A 17,573-nucleotide genomic window follows, 5' to 3' on the forward strand; every position below is an offset into this window, starting at 1 on the left:
CTGGTTTCTCTTATCATGGGACTCCAGTTTGGCAATATGTCTACTTAAAGTGAGACAGCTGGATCTGAATGAATCTTAACTCCAGTGTCTGCACTGTTGCTTCGGGCTAACTTCTACTCATCTTCAAGTTTTCAGACCATCTGTCACTTCCTTGAGAGAGCCTTCCTTACCTCCAGTCTATCTCCAGAAGCTTTATCATAAGCTCCGCTGGTAACGTTCACAGCCTGCAATTGAATGATTAATAATTCCAATTCTTTGCCTTTAATAGGGAAAAGAGGGATAGCACTGCTGTTTGCAGTAGTTTCACTGTTAACTCTTGGATCAAGTAGCAAACTAGTTAGTTTCTGTATGTTGCTGAAAGAAATTCACAAATTCTTCTGGATGTATTCTGTATTCCACCTACATTAGATCTATCCTAGTTTGCTTTGTATGTCAAAGGTCATAGCCAAAGGCAATGTGGGGAGAAGAAAATTTCTGTGACTTACACATTGAAGTCACAGTCACATCACTGTGAGAAGTCAGCGTAGGAACTCAAAGGTTGGAATCTGGAAGGATGAACTGAGGCAGAGACCATAGAGGGATGCTACTTATCAGCTTGGCTCCTATGGCTTGCTCAGTCTGCTTTTTAATACTATTCAGCATTCCTGCTGAGGAGTGGCACCACCCACTGTGGGCTGGGTCCTGCCACGTCAATCATTTCTCAAGAAAATTCCCCCGACAGATTTGTCTACAGGCCAATCTGATAAAAGAATTTTTTCAACTAAGATTCCCTCTTCCCAGATGACCCATGCTTGTGTCAAATTCACACACACACACACACACACACACACACACACACACACACCCAAGATATACCTCTTCCATATGTTTGTTGTGGACTCTTTTGCTTGTTCGTTTCTGTTTTTGTTTTAAAACAGTGTCTCACTGTTTAGCCTTGCCTGGCTAGAGCTCACTATGTAGACCAGGATTGCCTGATACTATCAGAGATTCACTGTACTCTGCCTTCTGGGGGCTGGGGTTAAAGGCATGCACCATCACATTCGCCTGTTGTGGGCTTTTCAATACATTCCCATATTAAAGTTTATTTATAAATTAGTCACAAAGAGTTCAACAACCAGAAAAAAATATATAGAAGAATTATAACAATATGGTGTAATAAACTTTATAATACATGAGTTGTTTATTCTTGGAAAATTTCATTTAGCATTTTCAGACTAGAGTTAACCATAGGAAAATGAATTGCAAAAACAAGTAAAAGTGGTTAAAGGCCATCTGTCTTGCTGGCTTTATCCTTCTGGAACTCTTTTCAAGACACCCCTCAGACAGCATGTCCTATGTTTCTGCAGTGAACTCTTGGTGACTCACTACTCGCCATTCTGTATCCTGTAGCATGGCCTCCCTCCATCCTGCGTTACCTGGACTATGCAGCATCATGGTAGTCAATGTTTCTGGTTTTGAGTTTTCCGTCTCCATAAGCTCTCACAATGCCAAACTGCACTGTCTCATGAAGAACCACTTGGAATCCCCCTGAGGTCCAGAAAACACGTCTGACATCAGCTGCCAGGTCCATCTTGTGTTTGCAGTCCAAGGTCAGTCTACAGCAGAAGCAAGGTCAGAGGTAAAGCATTCTACTTTTTTTTTAATGCTTATTTTTTTTTTGTAGCAGAACTGACTATTAACGAGGAATAGTGTGTTCATATATGTATTTATGTATTTGTCTCAAGGGTGTAGATGTCAATGCAGTTCAGAAGCGGGTACCAGATCCTCTGGAGCTCCCTAACTTGGATGCTGGGGACTGAACTCAGGTCCTCAGGAAGAGGAGCAAGCGTCCTTAGTTGCTGAGCCGTTTCCCCAGCCTCTCCTCAACCNCCCCCCCCCACCTGACCTCACCCCCTACCCTCCACCCCCCACCCCGCTTTAATTTTCACTTCATTAGTTTTTTAGTTTTCGTTTGTTTGCTTGTTTTCAGATTAGATCTTATGAAGCCCAGTTTTAACTCACTGTTTAGTCAAAGATAATCCTGAACAAGTTCTGTCTCTACTTCTCAAGCAGAGGCACATATTGTCACATTTAGTTTTAAAAACAAACAAACAAACAAACAAACAACACACATAAAACCCAATCAAAACAACAACAAAACACCATTATTCTTTGTAGGGGGTATGGGATGGGGTGGGGTTATTTCAGCTTACACGTCCCAATCACAGTCTATTATAAAAGAATGTTGGGGCAGGATTGTGGAGCAAGAACCTAGAGGTAGGAACTGAAGCAGAAGCCATGGAGGAATGCTGGTTACTGGCTTGTTTCCTATACCTTGTTCAGCTTGCTTTGTTTTGTTGTTGTTAATATACTTTCTTTGAGAGTATAATGTGATTATATCATTTTTCTTTCTCTTTCCATCCTTCAAACTCTCCCATGCACCTTTTGGCTTATTTTTTTTTAATTATTGTTATTCGTGTGCATGCATGCTAAATATAAAATATATGATCTGCTCTGTTGGAAAAATAATAATGGTATATATATTTTTCAGGGCTGATCATTTGGTATTGGCGAACCGATCTGTGACAATTTCTCCCTTTCTCAGGATTCCTTAGTTGCCTGTCCATCTTTGTTTAGGGCTGAAGTTTATGAGTTTTCTTCCTCCTGTGTTAGCATGTCTATTGGTGTCATCCGAGTGCAGGTCATGTTTAGGCAGCCATGATGGTGAGCAAAACTTTATTTCTTGACAGCACCACTCTTCTAGGGGTGGGTTATTGAATTGCTTTGTTCTTGGCTGCAGGTTCTTTGAGCTCCTAAGCATGTTTTTAAAAGGCTGAGCTCAAAGAGAGTTCCCTAAGCAACCGTATTGATTTCTCTAGTTTTCCTTCCATCTCTAATAACTTTTATTGTATCGTTAGAATTTAATTTTCTCCTCCTTTTGGGCCTCTTCTGATTCTTAAAAATAAAACAAAACAAACAAAACAACTAAAAAAAACCTCTGGACCTGGGACTAGGACCAAACATATTATCTTTGAACTTTCAAATTTTACTTTTCCATACTGTGGGATGTGTGGGCACTAAAGCTCAATACCCCTGTCTTCTCATTTGAATTTCATGACATTCTTCCATCTTCTAAGATTAGCCTTCCTTTATTCTACAGTTGTCCTTCCTTGAAGATTTGTATCAAGTTCAAAATAAACATGCCTAAGCTAACAAGCTTCATTTCTTTAGTTGTTCCTGGACTTCTGGTTTCAGAGACCAGAGAGATCCCAAATCCTGTACTTCTTAGAGATGGTCACGCAGACCGTTGTTCTGATTGCATAGGCACTAGCAAGAAATGCCAGTGGACCAAGTGGTCCCAGGAAAGGTACCCAATTTCCTGATATTGGGGTGAAGGCTACATGTCACTCTTACTCCAGTGATTGATGCCAACATCCCTCTTTTGTGTTCTCCTTTACCCAGAGGCATTCCCTTGATGGCACAAAGGACTAAGATGGGAGAACTTGCAAACAAGGAAGAGCAAGGTGAGTATGTGACAGATGTTATGAATGGAGACTGTGATGGAAGCCAGGCTCTGTGCTAAGCTCTTATGCAAACTTACCATGTCTTATTGTTAACACTGTGGGAACATAGGAGAAAATTGAGCACTACATGAATTGGCTTCTCAACATTACAATGCCAGGAGAAGTCTTAGGGCTATATAATTACTGGAGCTGAAGAAATAGCTTAGTGCTTCAGAACACTTGGTTCTGTTACAGAGGACCTAGTTGATTCCTGGTACCCATAGGATGGCTCATAACCATTCATAAACCTCGTTCCAATGCCTTCTTCTGGCCTCTGTGCTCACATTTGTGTAGGCAAAACACATGTGAAATAAAAATAATATGTATAAAAAGTAAAAAAAGCGAGATACAGGCATTTCATCTGTCTACTTTATAAACTCAAATCTAGACATTCCTGGGAAGAGGGAACCTCAACTGAGAAATTGCCTCTATCAGAGTGGTCTGGAAACAACGTCTATGGGGCAAGAGCTTGATTGCTACTTGATGGAACATGTCCTAGCTCTCTGTGAGCAAGGTCAGCCCTGGACATGTGGTCCTAGGATGTGTTAAGAAAAGTAGCTAAACTGAAGAGAAGTCTGAAAGCCAGCCAGTGGACAACATCCTTCCATTGTCTCTGCTTCCCTTTCCGTTCCTGGTTCCTGCCTTAACGTCCCTTGATGGTGGAATGTAAATTGTAAGATGCAATGAACCTCTCCTCCCCATGTTGCTTTTGTCATGGCATTTATCACAGCAACAGAAAAGCAAACTGGAGGGTCTTATACTTATAAATGAGATATTCATGCTGAGCTGTGGTCAAACACATCTGTATTCTCAGCACTCTGGAGGTAAAGACAGATGGTCTACAGTGTGGTGAGTTTCAGGACAGTCAGGGTAATACAGAAACGGTCTCTCTCTCTCTCTCTGTCTCTCTCTCTCTCTGTGTGTGTGTGAAATGTTCAAATTTATGCTCGTTATAGCAAACTTCAAGAGATGAGCTTCTTGGGTTGATAAGTTACTAATAACTTTGGTATATATCAATAAGATTTTATTGTATTTTCTTTCTTGAAAAGAGTAACCTTTATGTGAATATATTTGGGGGGGGTCAGATTTATGCATGTTTCTTTTAACTCTGAGTTCTATTGATGAGATTTCTAAGCAAAATGTGGAGAGAAAGATGTGTGTTACCATACTGGTTGTCATGGAATTTTTGGTCTTTAAAGAAACTGGTCTTCTTGGTACATGATTGTCAGCTAAACAAATAAGTGTTCTTTGAAAAGTCTGCTTTTAAATGGTAATGGAAATATTGATTTTTCACCTTTGTCTTTTTTTTTAAAGCAGAAGATTCCTATTTATCTCCTAATCTCCACCCTGAGTCCTGCTCTCCTAAGTGTCCCTTTCACAGGTAAGTGGCTAAGCCATGGTGACTAAGCAGGTGTCAGGCCAACTGCAGAAACAGAGGAAAGACTTAACTAATGGCACAGGTCTTCTGAGTCAATGGACCCTGTCTCTTCTAATTTCATTATCAATTCACCACAGGAACCTGACACAGTCAGACGCTAAGTCAAATTTAAAAGCTTAAAGACAAAAGATGAGGAGAGATCCAATTTCAGAGTCAGGTAAAAACATCATAATTCAGAGTAAATCTTTATTATTGATCTATAGCCACAGACTATTGTCCAAAGGTTTCCTCTTTAAATTAAGAATACTAATGATTTTGCATCCTGAAATAATCCAAAAGCTGTTGATAGTAGAAAAAGGGATTGAGCGTGCTACGTCAACCACAAAGTGCCAATAAGTAGATACTGGGTTTGTTTCCTCAGCAATTGGCCAGCAACTTGAGAATCCCTGGTTTCAAGGGGCTAGGATTTGTGATGAAATATACAGTTTGCTGAGGCTTCCTCCAATGACATCGCAACACAATGACTTTCTTATAAACAGATTGATTGAGAGGACAAGTTCTGGACTATGTAATTTGGAGACTGGAAGAGGCAACATAGATCCTAGGCAAGGCATACTAGGTAGCCTGGGCTGGGGCTGGGGTGGGGGTGGGGGACCAGTAGTTGCTAGGAAACCAAGAAAAAAAAAAGAAAGACTTTTTCCTCCCTGAGGAATCCCAAATAAATGTTATTAGGAAATAGCTATGGCATGGTTTTACTACCTAGTAGGGTTACCTTGTGCCAGTATTTATGGGTGTATTCAGCTCAGAAATCACTTGTGTGGTATCAGAGGGTAGGAGGATTTCTTTCTGCCATCAAGCAAGTATCTGTGGCAGCAGATACCTGTGGGGCATCCCCTAATGCAATCAAAGTTCTGACACTGGGCACCTGAACACATCCTCAGAACCCCATCGAACAAACTGCTCCTTAGGTTGAGGCATCAGCCATAATTGTTTTTATCTATATATCTGGCTGGCCATCTGTGAGATATCCCATAATCCCCTCAAACAGCAGTTCAAAGAATGGAGTGAAAGACATGTACCAGTTTACTATTGAGCCCAGAAAGTTCTCATAAAGAGCTATACAGGCTGAGGAAAGAGGAGAGAGGCTATAGCAAGTCTCTCTCCTTCAGGCCTACCTCATCATTATACCAGATTTCAGCTCCTCAAAGGTTCTCAAGCTCTGTATTTTTGGGTCCTTATTTCATAGCCTTCACCAAAGCATAGATGACCAGGCTGAAATGAAGCTGATTGAAAGGGCTATGATCTAATGCAGATAGGCCTAAATGAGAAGCTCAGAAGGACCTTTCTGTCCAGATTCTTGTAGGCCCTGTATAGCATTCCTTCCTTCTGAGCTTGAGCCAAGACCCATGGAGAGAAGGATCTTATCATTAAGGATTTGTGGCCAACTCCTAGGCAGCCAGGCAGGAACTCCAAGATAGAAAGGTGGGGGGAGATTTGAGCTTTGATAACATGGCCTGGAGAAGAGAAGATTTCACCAATATGGCCTGCCTTGCTGAGGGAGAATGAGCCAGGAATGCTGGTCAAAAACAACTACAGCAAAATTCTACATAATCATATAACTACATTATCACTATTCCTCGGGGCTTACAGGGGGAACTTTCTCTGTCTATCTGACACATGAAGGAATCTGTCAGGTGAGTTCCATGCAGTTTCAAATGCATCCTGTCTGTGTGCAGCACAATAACACCGCTCTGCTGACACATGGTCGGTCGGTCGGCTTCCTTCTTGTGAAATGACTGTTAGGTTGGCCTGAATTTCCGTTGTGGTTCCTTCAGATCACAACCAGCTGTGAAATACAGATCACGGGTTATCCCCTTCTGAAAATAATATCTACCATCTCAATGGGAGACATTTTTGACTTTGTAACTTCTTTAACTTGCTGACCATTCGGGTTATGAAGTTAAGGAAGAACATGGCCTCTGATGTCTTCAAAGAGGCTTTTTCAAAGTGCTTCCCTTCCCCCATGATGCATAGTCACTATGTCCACAACATAGTGCCACTCCGGTCACTATCCTTAAGAGCTCTGTACCAGAAAATGACAAGCAGAGACACCTTGCCAGTGAGTTACACCAGGGCCTCTACCAGTGTCTGGTTGATAAAAAGGAAAAGCTTTCTACAGAAAATGCTCAGCTGCCTTTGGAGACAGAAGGCAGTATTCCAGTCACTGAGCATTTGCTGCTGATCTCAGCTCCTGGCTAGCTATTCAGTCAGGAGGAGCAGGAACCAGCTAAATGTCATACTGAATTGTATACCGTCATCAGTAAATTGCATGGAATTTTCAATCATTCAAAAGAAGGTATGTGTTAAGATGACTTTTGCACAACTGTAGGGTAATAGAAGAGTTCTAATGAGTCTTAGAGTTTTTATGACTTCAGTGAAGCACCATGACCAAACAGCAAGTTGGGGGTGGAAGGGTTTATTTCATTCATATGTCCATATTGCTGCTCAACATCAAAGGAAATCAGGACAGGAGCTCAAACAGGGCAGGAACCTGGAGGCAGGAGCTGATGCAGAGGCCATGAAGAGCTGCTGCTTACTTTCTTGTTCTTCCTGGCTTGTTCAGCCTGCTTTCTTATAGAACTCAGCACTACCAATCCAGGAATGGCACCACCTACCTTTAGCTGGGTTCTTCCCTGTTGATCACTAATTGAAAAAAAATGCCTTACAGATGGATCTCATGGAGGCATTTTCTCAGCTGAGGCTCCTTCCTTAATGATGACTCTGACTTGTGTCAAGATGACACATAAAATCAGCCAATACATAACAGCAGGGCAGGTAAAGAGGTTGAGCCGTGATGGTAGATGCATCAGCAACACATTTGCAATGTGGGGCTTTTTAGTTTACAAAGGTCTCCTGATGTCTAATCTCACTGGAACTCCTATAGTGAGATATAGGTAAGACAAAATAGTTTAACAACAACAAAATAAACTTACAACCTGGAACTTGAGGGAACTATCTAGATTGGATTTCATTACTCAGCTGCCCCACATCTGAGAAAGCAGGGCTTGAACACTACGAAATCAGTAAAGCTTATGTTTCTAACACTCCTGAGTGTAAAAAGCTCAATAGTTTATTCTGGATCCATTTACACTTCTATGTAAAAAAGCCTAATTCACATCAGTTATGAGGGATCTACCACAGTCTGAGTACTTCAAGGGAGGCTGACTCCTGCATTGCCAACCGACTCTCTCCTCCCACCAAATATGGACTACAAGCACCATGGTGACAAGGACCATTATGGCTGTCCTGTGACTCATGTGGAAAAAAAAACCTTTGTCCTGAGCTAACAGTCACCTACAAGTGAAAGAACTGAGTCTCATGTGAATGTATTGTGCTCAGCATCCAACAATGCTGTCGTCCTCCGTCTGAGCTTCCTGATATATGAGCCAATAAATCTACTCTCTGAGCAATTGGGAGCTGAATTTTCTATTTCTTGCAACTGAAGTCTACCTAGATAATCCATCTTCTTTAAGTCTAAACCTCTCATTCAAGATCTTAATTCATCCGGTAATTTTAGGTATCTTTTATTAGCTTCTTGACCTTGCCATTCTTTATTCTATTTTTTAAAGCTTTACTACCCTCCGAAAACTTAGTACCTATTAATTTGCCATTAAAAAAATTATTTCTCTGCTCTACTCTTGATTGGTAGCAAACTGGCATTCAGAAGCACCGATGTGTGTGTATGACAAAAAGACAGGAAGCTTTGTACAGTCACTAATTCTGAAAATCCAGCTGTTTGTAGGCAATGCAGCCTTTTTTCCATTTCTAGAGAACTAAAAGACTTTTGAATATTGATGCTAATAGAATGAGAAAAAGCTTGTTCTTGTTCTTCTTGTTGTTCTTCTCCCTCTCTTCTTCTTTCTTCCTCCTCCTCCTCGTCCCCCTCCTCCTCTCCCTCCTCCTCCTCCTCCTCCTTCTTCTTCTCCTCCTCCTCTATCTTGGGAAGCCCAGTTTATAGGAACTCAAAAGAAGGAATCAATTTCTTCTGTCTTCTGTCTCAGAGTTCTTTCATATGCAACCAGTTAGCTCTTACAAAAAGCTGTAACGAAGGGCTTTGTTTGTTTACTTACTAATTTATCTTTATTAGAGTTGATACATCCAAAGCTTTTTCTTAAGGCCCTTCATATCTATAAAAGAGCCAAAGCCAGCAGAGCCATACTTAACCCTATGTTTGCACTCCTGGTAATTTCTTAGGACTTTTGCAGTCCTGTTAGGTGGTGACCATGGCAAGCAGCTAGTGGCCTTCACAGCTTCTGACTTTGTGGGAAGCCACATGTGCCCTTGCAGGGTGGTGCTGGCTTCTGCTGGCCACCACACATACATAGGCAGTAAAGTTTTTTTTGCCAAGATGAGGTTTTGAGAATTAACCAAAATTAACCAATCAGATGAGAGACAAGTTAATCAATCAGATGAGAGACAAGTTAACCAATCAGATGAGAGACAAGTTAACCAATCAGATGAGAGACAAGTTAACCAATCAGATGAGAGACAAGTTAACCAATCAGATGTAGGCATGCAAATGAGGTGGTAAGCATAACCCAAGCACAACCAATCCGGGTGTGAGACACGCCTCTCCTAGGCCTATATAAGCAGCACCAGTTCTGGGCTTGGGGTCACTTCGCCTCTGCAATCAAGCTCTCCCAATAAACGTATGCGGAAGGATCCTGTTGCAGCATCATTCTTGCTGGCGAGTTGGGCGCACGCAAGATGACTTTTAGGGTTTATGGTTTCAATCTCTCCATAGATCCTCTTGGGAGGGCAATGATAATGTCCACCTGCCTCCCATCCCTAGGCCTGTAGTAAACAGAACACTGAATAAATAGCTGCTTCCTATCACAATTTCCCTGGTTTGATTCCCCGACCATATTCGATGGTCTTTGTGATCAGTGTGTCAGATTGTGGCCTTGGTTATAGCTTCCAGTGTTGTAGATCTTGGAAATGTATTAGATTGTTCACAATTACCCACAATCTAGTTTTGGTACTTGGTATATCTTTGTTTTTCTCCCAAATAATCCTTCCCTACTCTTTCTGAAAGTGTCACAATGCCAAGTAAAACACATCAGTAGTACTCCATGACACGTCAAGTTTGGGGTATGTGATGGCTATTCCTGGGTGTCAACTTGACTACATTTGGAATGAACTACAATCCAGAAATGCAAGGTACACCTGGGAACCAGATCGTGAGGCTGGAAGACACAGACAGGCTTCTGACCCAGATTTTGGCATGGGGATCTTGAGGGATAGTGGTCATGACTAATAGAGGGTATAAGGAACTACCCTGCTTTGTCTTAATATTGCCAACATCTATACTTCTGAAAATTATATTTACAGGACAACAGCTTCATAAATTCCAGTTGACCCAATCCAAAAGTACAGTCCTAGTCTTTAGAACTGGTACATGCAACAGGCCATTCTTGTTATTGATATAACTATTTGCGTGGGCTGGTGGTGTAGCTCAATTGGTAGAGTGCTTGCCTACCATGCATGAGGCCCTGGGTTATCTGAGCGGTACTACATAAACTGGGAGTGGTGGCATATGCCTGTAATTCCAGCATTCAGAAGGCAAAGCGAGGAGGATAAAAGTTCAAGGTCATTTCTGACTGCAGAGTTTGAGACCAGACTGGACTACATGAGACAGCCTCAAAGGAAAGAACTATCCAAGTTATTGTGGTTCTCTTTCATATACGTTGGGGGAAAGGAGGGAAAGAAATAGATACCCACATTTATTTGATATTGCTTGTATGTCAGATTTTTCAGGCTTATGAATTAATTTGTTCAGCACAGAAATCCTGCAGTGCAGGGCAGTGGATAACCATTTCCTCTGATTTTCATATTGACAAGTGTCATAATGATGTGTAGAGAAGTTAAGTTGTGCTTCCTCTTGTGAGGAAGTAGAGCCTAGAAGTTGGTAGTGCACTGGTTCCTTCTCATGCATTGACTCTAGAAAACAACTGTGAGTGTGTCATAGTTCTGTGGGAGGCAAAAAATCAAAATTCAAAATGACATTAGGGTCAGACTCCTTGCAAGGACACAAGGGAGAAGCTGGCTGCCTCTTTTGACTAGTGGAGACACTTGGTGTTCACACCTTGGCTTGTGGCAGCCTGGCTCAGAGCACAGTGTTTTTCTTCACAAAGTCTTCCCTGTGAATCTTTATGTTCACTTCTTTTTCTCCAAGAATATTCACTAGATCCATATCAACTCGAATCTAGTAAGATCTCACAGTAGTTTCTTAATTATAACATGTGAGTCTTTCTATAAATTAGATAATATAGCCAGATTTTGGCTATTTCATGGATTCTTCTTTCTTCCACCCTCTCTACCCTTTTCTTACCACACCCCCGACCCCAGCACGAGATAAGAGAGAAAGGGGGATAGAAGGGAAAGGGGCCAACATTATCATTAGACTACTTCTTGTTGATTAGGGCAATTGAGTTCCTTGGGGCAAGTTTGGTCTTCACTGTCAGGATATCTAATTTATTCTTGTTCTTCTTTCTCTGTACATGACTGTTTAACAAACTAAGACCCACAGCCATCAGCAGCACCAACAGCCCACCACCACTACTACCACCACTTCTCTGAACACTAACATTTATATATCCTCTGAAAAGTCCCCAGAATTCCAAATATCAAACAACCTCAGAAACTAACTGCAGCTGGCAAAATCATGCCTCTCCAAGAGTACTAGATAAATCATAGTCAGCTGATGTGGGCTGAAACAGTCCCAGATCTCATACCTGGGGTTAAAATGAAAACATATTCTTACAATATAGTATTTCTTTTCTTTCGTTTTTTAAAAAAACAAAATTATCCCTACAACACAGCATTATAAGGTTTATGATAGACGGTGATTTTCAGAGGATGCTACTCAGTCCTCTACAGAAGACAGAGATAGTCTGCATATGTCTATGTAGGCCACATGGTTAAGTGCTACCAATTCCTCCTTTCCACAAGTTCAGAAATGGCCCTTGAGGATTCAAAGTTCTGGTCTTTGCATAGAGTCCTAAGACTTAAAATATCCATGGAAAAGAGAGTGGGAGAAAATGTTAATTAATGTGGCTCTAGTTGGAGCTTTCCACTTAGCAAGTTTGGCAGTGCAGAACTGAAAAACAGCCAATGAGCATTTTCATCCAGGGTAATAAAACAGGAGAAATGTGTTCTCCACGTTGTGGTTGCTCAAAAGAAAATGGCTTTTCATTTAGGTTCACAGAGAGTGAGTGACACTCTTAGGATGTGTGACCTTGTTGGAAGAAGTGTGTCACCAGGGTCAGGCATTGAGGTCTCAGATGTTCAAGCCAAGCCGGTGACTCACTTCCTACTTCCTGAGAACCCAGATGTAGAACTCTCAGCTTCTTCTCCAGCCACTATGTCTGTCTCTGTGACACCATGCTTCCTACCATGATGATAATGAACTAATCCTCTGAACTCTTAGCCAGCCCCAATGAAATGTGTTTTATAAGTGCTGTATGGTCTTGGGTTCTCTTTACAGCACTGACTTATTAAAACAGGTTAACTTATGAATGAATGACAGAGACACCAATGGGGCAATGAGATGGGAAGGTTTCAAGAGTTCAGAGACAGGACAAGACGTCTAGTTGACCTAGTGAGCACCAGATTCTTGGGTGCTCAGAAGCATGTAAGAAGGGCATAAATAAAGATCATGAATTACTTTTTTTTGGCTGTTTGCCTTTACCTGCAAATAAGCTTTAAATGTTTAAGTCTTAGTGATGGATTTATAAATGTTATAAACATACTATATAGGAGCCAGTGAAATTTTCTAACTATTCTGCTAAAAGTTTTTCATTTTTAAAGTATTGCCCAAATGAGGAAAGAGAGCACTGAATCAAATATCCAAAGAAGAGATCAAAAGAAGGTCAGAAATGGAGGAAGGGGTGATGCATCTACCCGACAGCTAATGAAAAGCATGGGCCAGAAATCTGATAACAGGGAAATCAGATTTACAATGGTGAATTAAATCTAAATTTAAAAGTTGACCTTGTCTTCTCTATGAGATGTGTTTTCTTTGGCCTCCCCACAAATTCCCTGTTCTTGGTACACTGCAGCCTTTTGTAGTCTTTTGTCACAGAATGCCAAGGTCCTAGAGTGCGGTGCCCATTGTTAAAATGGGTGACACTTTTCAGTCTAAAACAATAAACACCTGCTGATGATGCTGGCATCTAGCACTTACGGACTCATGCCTCAGAAGTCTGGACTAGAAACATAGTTATAGAGGCTGGACAAAGAGAAAGGAAATGGGATGCTGTTGGCCAAGGGTACAAAGTTTGTTAGATCAGTAAAGTAAGCTTGGGGGAGGGGGTTTGCCCTGAAACATGGCTGAATCAATAGCTCTGCATTGTGCATTTCAAAAGAAGAGTGGATTCCACAAGTCTAATTAAAAGAAAGAATAGGTCATTGAGCTTATTGGGTATGCTAATTAGGTTGATTTGACCACACCATCTTATATCTATATATCAACCTCTACATTATTCCCCACAAAATATACAACTTTGACTGTCACTCAAAAGTAATAAATAATATTGCTGACTTTTCAAGTCTTTAGTTACCTTAAAAAGACCTTTTTCAAAAAAGCACACGAGGAAATACACATACACACCGAGACACTTATGAGCTGAAAGAAAAAAATGTATTTCCCTCTTCTTTACCATTGCTTGCCAAGAGAGAGAGAATAGAATATTAATTAAAACTCTGATTTCATAATGAGAGGTCTTCCCTGTCCCATGCTTTCACATCTATAACTCAGCTCTGACATTTTTTTTTCTCCCATCAAGTAAGTGGAGGAATTTTCAGAGTCTTGAAAAGTCCTCAGTGTTTAGAAATTGGCACTGACTTATGTTCATTACAGGAGATTTAACACTTGAAAAATGGGGAAGATTTTTTTCTTTTCTTTCTTACTCATTTTCCAACATAATCTTGGCAGAATGTTTATGAGCCAGAGAAACAAAATGTCAGGAGCATTTACAAAGGAACAGTTCAACAGAGAGGCCAAGATGTCAGGGGCAGAATGAATGGCTATTGTCCCAGGGATGGTGGCCTCCCCTGGAGTGCTGTGCAGTGATACTGAGTGCCCTTCACGGACACAAAGCTCATGTGTGCCAGGCTGAAGTGGCAAGGCAGCCTCTCTCCTTCTCTACTCGGACCTGTGAGGTCGGCCCTGAAGTTGCTTTCTGTGGCTCACACATAGTTACTTGCTGAGTTCTTAGAGAAAATGGAAGAGTTACTACCTAGCTTCCCAAATCGCCTTCTTCGCTGGGAAGCTTTGTGAAAGCCTAATAAGAGTCTGTGTGGATGCTCTGGGTCTGCCCGTCCTAAGCATCCACAGATGTTTTCTCTTGGCACAGATAATAAGGATCTAAGATTAAATGTTAACATTTAATAATTAATACTGTTCAGGCTCTCAATCCCTTCTGTTGAAAGTTGGCACCATGGCACAACCACTGGTGTGCTGGCATTCTGTAACACTCAATGTTCATATTCCCAGTCTCTTGCAACATCACATCTGAGATAAATGCACTTTTAGCTTTTTTGGGATGTCATAATCATATTTTTCAAAAACTGGACCAGATGCTAGAATCCGCTAATATGTAGTTAGTGTCATATCTACACTTTATAAAGTTGTTGATATCTTTCAAAGAGAGTAATAATGTGCTCTCTTTAATATTCTTTGGAATCCTTCTCATTCTTATTGTTAAGTGGAGTTGGGGATTGAATCCAGGGCTTTGCACACAGTAGGAGATCTCTCTACCACTGTTCTATGTGCCTCCAGTTCCTCCACCAAGGTAATTATAACTAAAATTTTTATCTATGAAACATTAATACTTGGGGAATCTGAACAAGTCTTTATGTGAGTGTGACTTTTTCAGCTTTTCTGTAATTCTGAAATTAGGTCATGAAAAACACTCTTAAAAATTTATTATACATGTCCCAACTTGTTTTATACATTCCTTTAAATTATGCCAAGGGCTGAGGATACTACTTGGTGGTAGCATATGTATATAGGTCTTGGTTAAATCCCTATCATTTAACCACCACCACCACCAACAAACTTGATAAAGAACGAGAGTCCTTCCCTACTACCTATGGAAGAATTGCCTAAAGGAAATCTGCTTCCATATGCAGAAGCAGAAAGCAGGTAGATTAAAGTCCCTCCCCACCCCCTCCACTACACCTCAGGACCAGAGAGTATCAATTCTGTGTATTGTGTAGCTAACAAGGTCACAGGCTGTTCAGCTGCTGGAGCAAACCTGATTAAGACCGTGATAATCTTTTGAAAGACTGTAATTCATCTCCATTTGAGGGACATTATCTTAGCATTTCAGCCATCTCAGGGAGCAAGGTTAACAAATATTTAGTGATGAATTTTTGAAGGCTTTAGTCAAATCTTGTTCTCTTAAGTCTATTTAAGGGACTGTCAAAAGGCACCAGAATAAAAATGGTCAAATGTGTACACAGACTCACACAATAGCTGCTATCTGAGGAAGCAGTTTATGATTCATACAGTTCCCACCTTTAGTTAAGTAATTTCTGGTTTGCTTTAGATGGAAGACAAGCCGTTCCATTACTCACGTGGGAGAATTTGGCACAAAAGCTTTTATTTACTTGAGATAAGAAACCATGAGACAGTAGATCCTTGAAGAGTGAGCTATACTTCTATACTTCTAGAGTGTTCCCATACTCTTGTGAATGGTCAGCATAGTTCATGATCTCACGAAGTTCATTTGAGGTAAATGTGGATATTAATAGCTACAAAGGGCTTTGAAACTTATTTTTAAGAAAAGAGGGGATAGAAGGAATGAAATAATCAAACACCTTTTTGTAGCTAGGGAATCTGCTTATAAAGAGGTTGCTTACTGAGTTCTCCCTTACTGAGTTCTTCCAGCAAGCCCCTGGGAAGTATTTGTTCTATACTCATGTGTGTGTGTGTGTGTGTGTGTGTGTGTGTGTGTGTGTGTGTGTGTGTATGTATGTATATATATATATATATATATATATATATATATATAAACATATGGTAAATGGCATATACTCATGTGTACTCATCTCAAAGATGAGTATATATAGTCATGGGAAAATGACTATATGGGAAATGAAGTGTGCAGCACCAATTCACACTGAGTGAGTGGAGAACTGACCTGGGGAAATACTCCCTGAATGGATGGACCTTTCTCTGCTGTCATTGGTGCAAGTCTTTGTTGAGTGCTTTTGTGGGATCCTGCCTGGATATTCATTCCAGCGACTGATTCTTTCTTCCTATGTTAGGACCAGTTTCTTTAAGGTAGACTATCACTATGATGTAAACATTCAGTGGGCCAAAACAAAAACAAAAACAAAAACAAAAACAAAAACAAAAACACCTCAGTAACTCTTATTGTCCAGCAACATAAAGTAGGAATGAGGTGAAGGAGGGGCTGTTGATAGGCCGCTCCCATTGTCTTTACATTAGAATGTCCAGACCTACTAGTAGTACATCACTGAATTTAACTTCTTGCCACACTTATGTTGGGGGATATTGAAGGAAGAGCATGGTTATCATAAGGTAATTATTAATAATACACTAAATTATTAATAAAGAAAATGTATCATGCATGCACCTGTCCTTTTTTGTTTTTTCCTCTCCTTTTCTTTTTTTCTTTTTAAAAATAAAGCTCTGGATGAATTCTACATAATTGTGATAGGAACTCTTCGTATAAGAAACCAGAACGCTCTGGCTTATTTCATGATATGGTTTAAAAGATGAAATATGGCTAAGATAGGCATAGAAACATTAACAAATATTTAGAGTCTTAGACTGACAAATTTAAAGCTTGTCTTTGCAAAATAGTAAATGGTTAAATGCTTAAAATGGTCTTCCACGACCCAAGGCAGTATAGTCAGTTATACAAGGCGAGCTTATAGTTCTGTGATGGTAGTACTCATTTGTTGCCAGGTTTCATTTGATGTTACACTTTGGAAAAGTGAATCACTACTATGCAAATCATAGCTCAGTACACCTGACCTTTAGAAAAAGGTTGCAATCTTATCAATACATTCCTGTGACTATATTATTTGCAGACATTACTGGAAGCAAATGTGTATGTCCTTTCACAATGTGAAGTCCTGGTCAGGTTGAATTATGTCCCTAGCCTGCAGTGAAAAGAGAGACTACATCTCTTTCTCTTTGTTGCTTTATTTTGTCAACCTGATGTTTACTAGAGTCATCTGGGAAGACAGAATCTCAGAAGAGAAAATGCTTCCATCAGATTGTCTTGTAGGCAAGGCTGTGGGGCGTTTCTCCGACTGATAGTTGGTCATGGGAGTATTCAGATCATTGTGGGTGGTGCCATTCCTGGACAGGTGGACTTGGTGTAAATAAAAAAGCAAACCAAGCAACCTGGGCAAGCCAGGGGGATAGGCCAATAAGCAGCATTTCTTGGTAGCCTCTGCTTCAGTTGTCTTATCCTGAGTTTTTACCTTGGCTTTCTCAATGATGTGATTGGAACATAATGCCAAATAAGCCCTGCCCTGCCTTTTCCTTTCCTTTCCTTTCCTTCCCTTCCCTTCCCTTCCCTTCCCTTCCCTTCCCTTCCCTTCCCTTCCCT

At 40.7% G+C, this 17,573-nt stretch overlaps 1 long non-coding RNA gene across 1 annotated transcript in view; it reads left to right on the top strand.

The window, feature by feature from the left end:
* Positions 1-1,389: 1,389 nt before the first annotated feature.
* LOC110285197 overlaps positions 1,390-17,573 on the top strand; it is a 32,937-nt gene continuing 16,753 nt past the window's right edge. The window contains exons 1-3 of the long non-coding RNA XR_002377031.1: positions 1,390-1,611; positions 3,442-3,503; positions 4,860-4,923. This is a non-coding gene — a long non-coding RNA (uncharacterized LOC110285197). The remainder of the gene's footprint in view (positions 1,612-3,441; positions 3,504-4,859; positions 4,924-17,573) is intronic.

The sequence above is a fragment of the Mus caroli genome, chromosome 18 (assembly GCF_900094665.2).
Source record: "Mus caroli chromosome 18, CAROLI_EIJ_v1.1, whole genome shotgun sequence".
NCBI classification, from domain to species: domain Eukaryota; kingdom Metazoa; phylum Chordata; class Mammalia; order Rodentia; family Muridae; genus Mus; species Mus caroli.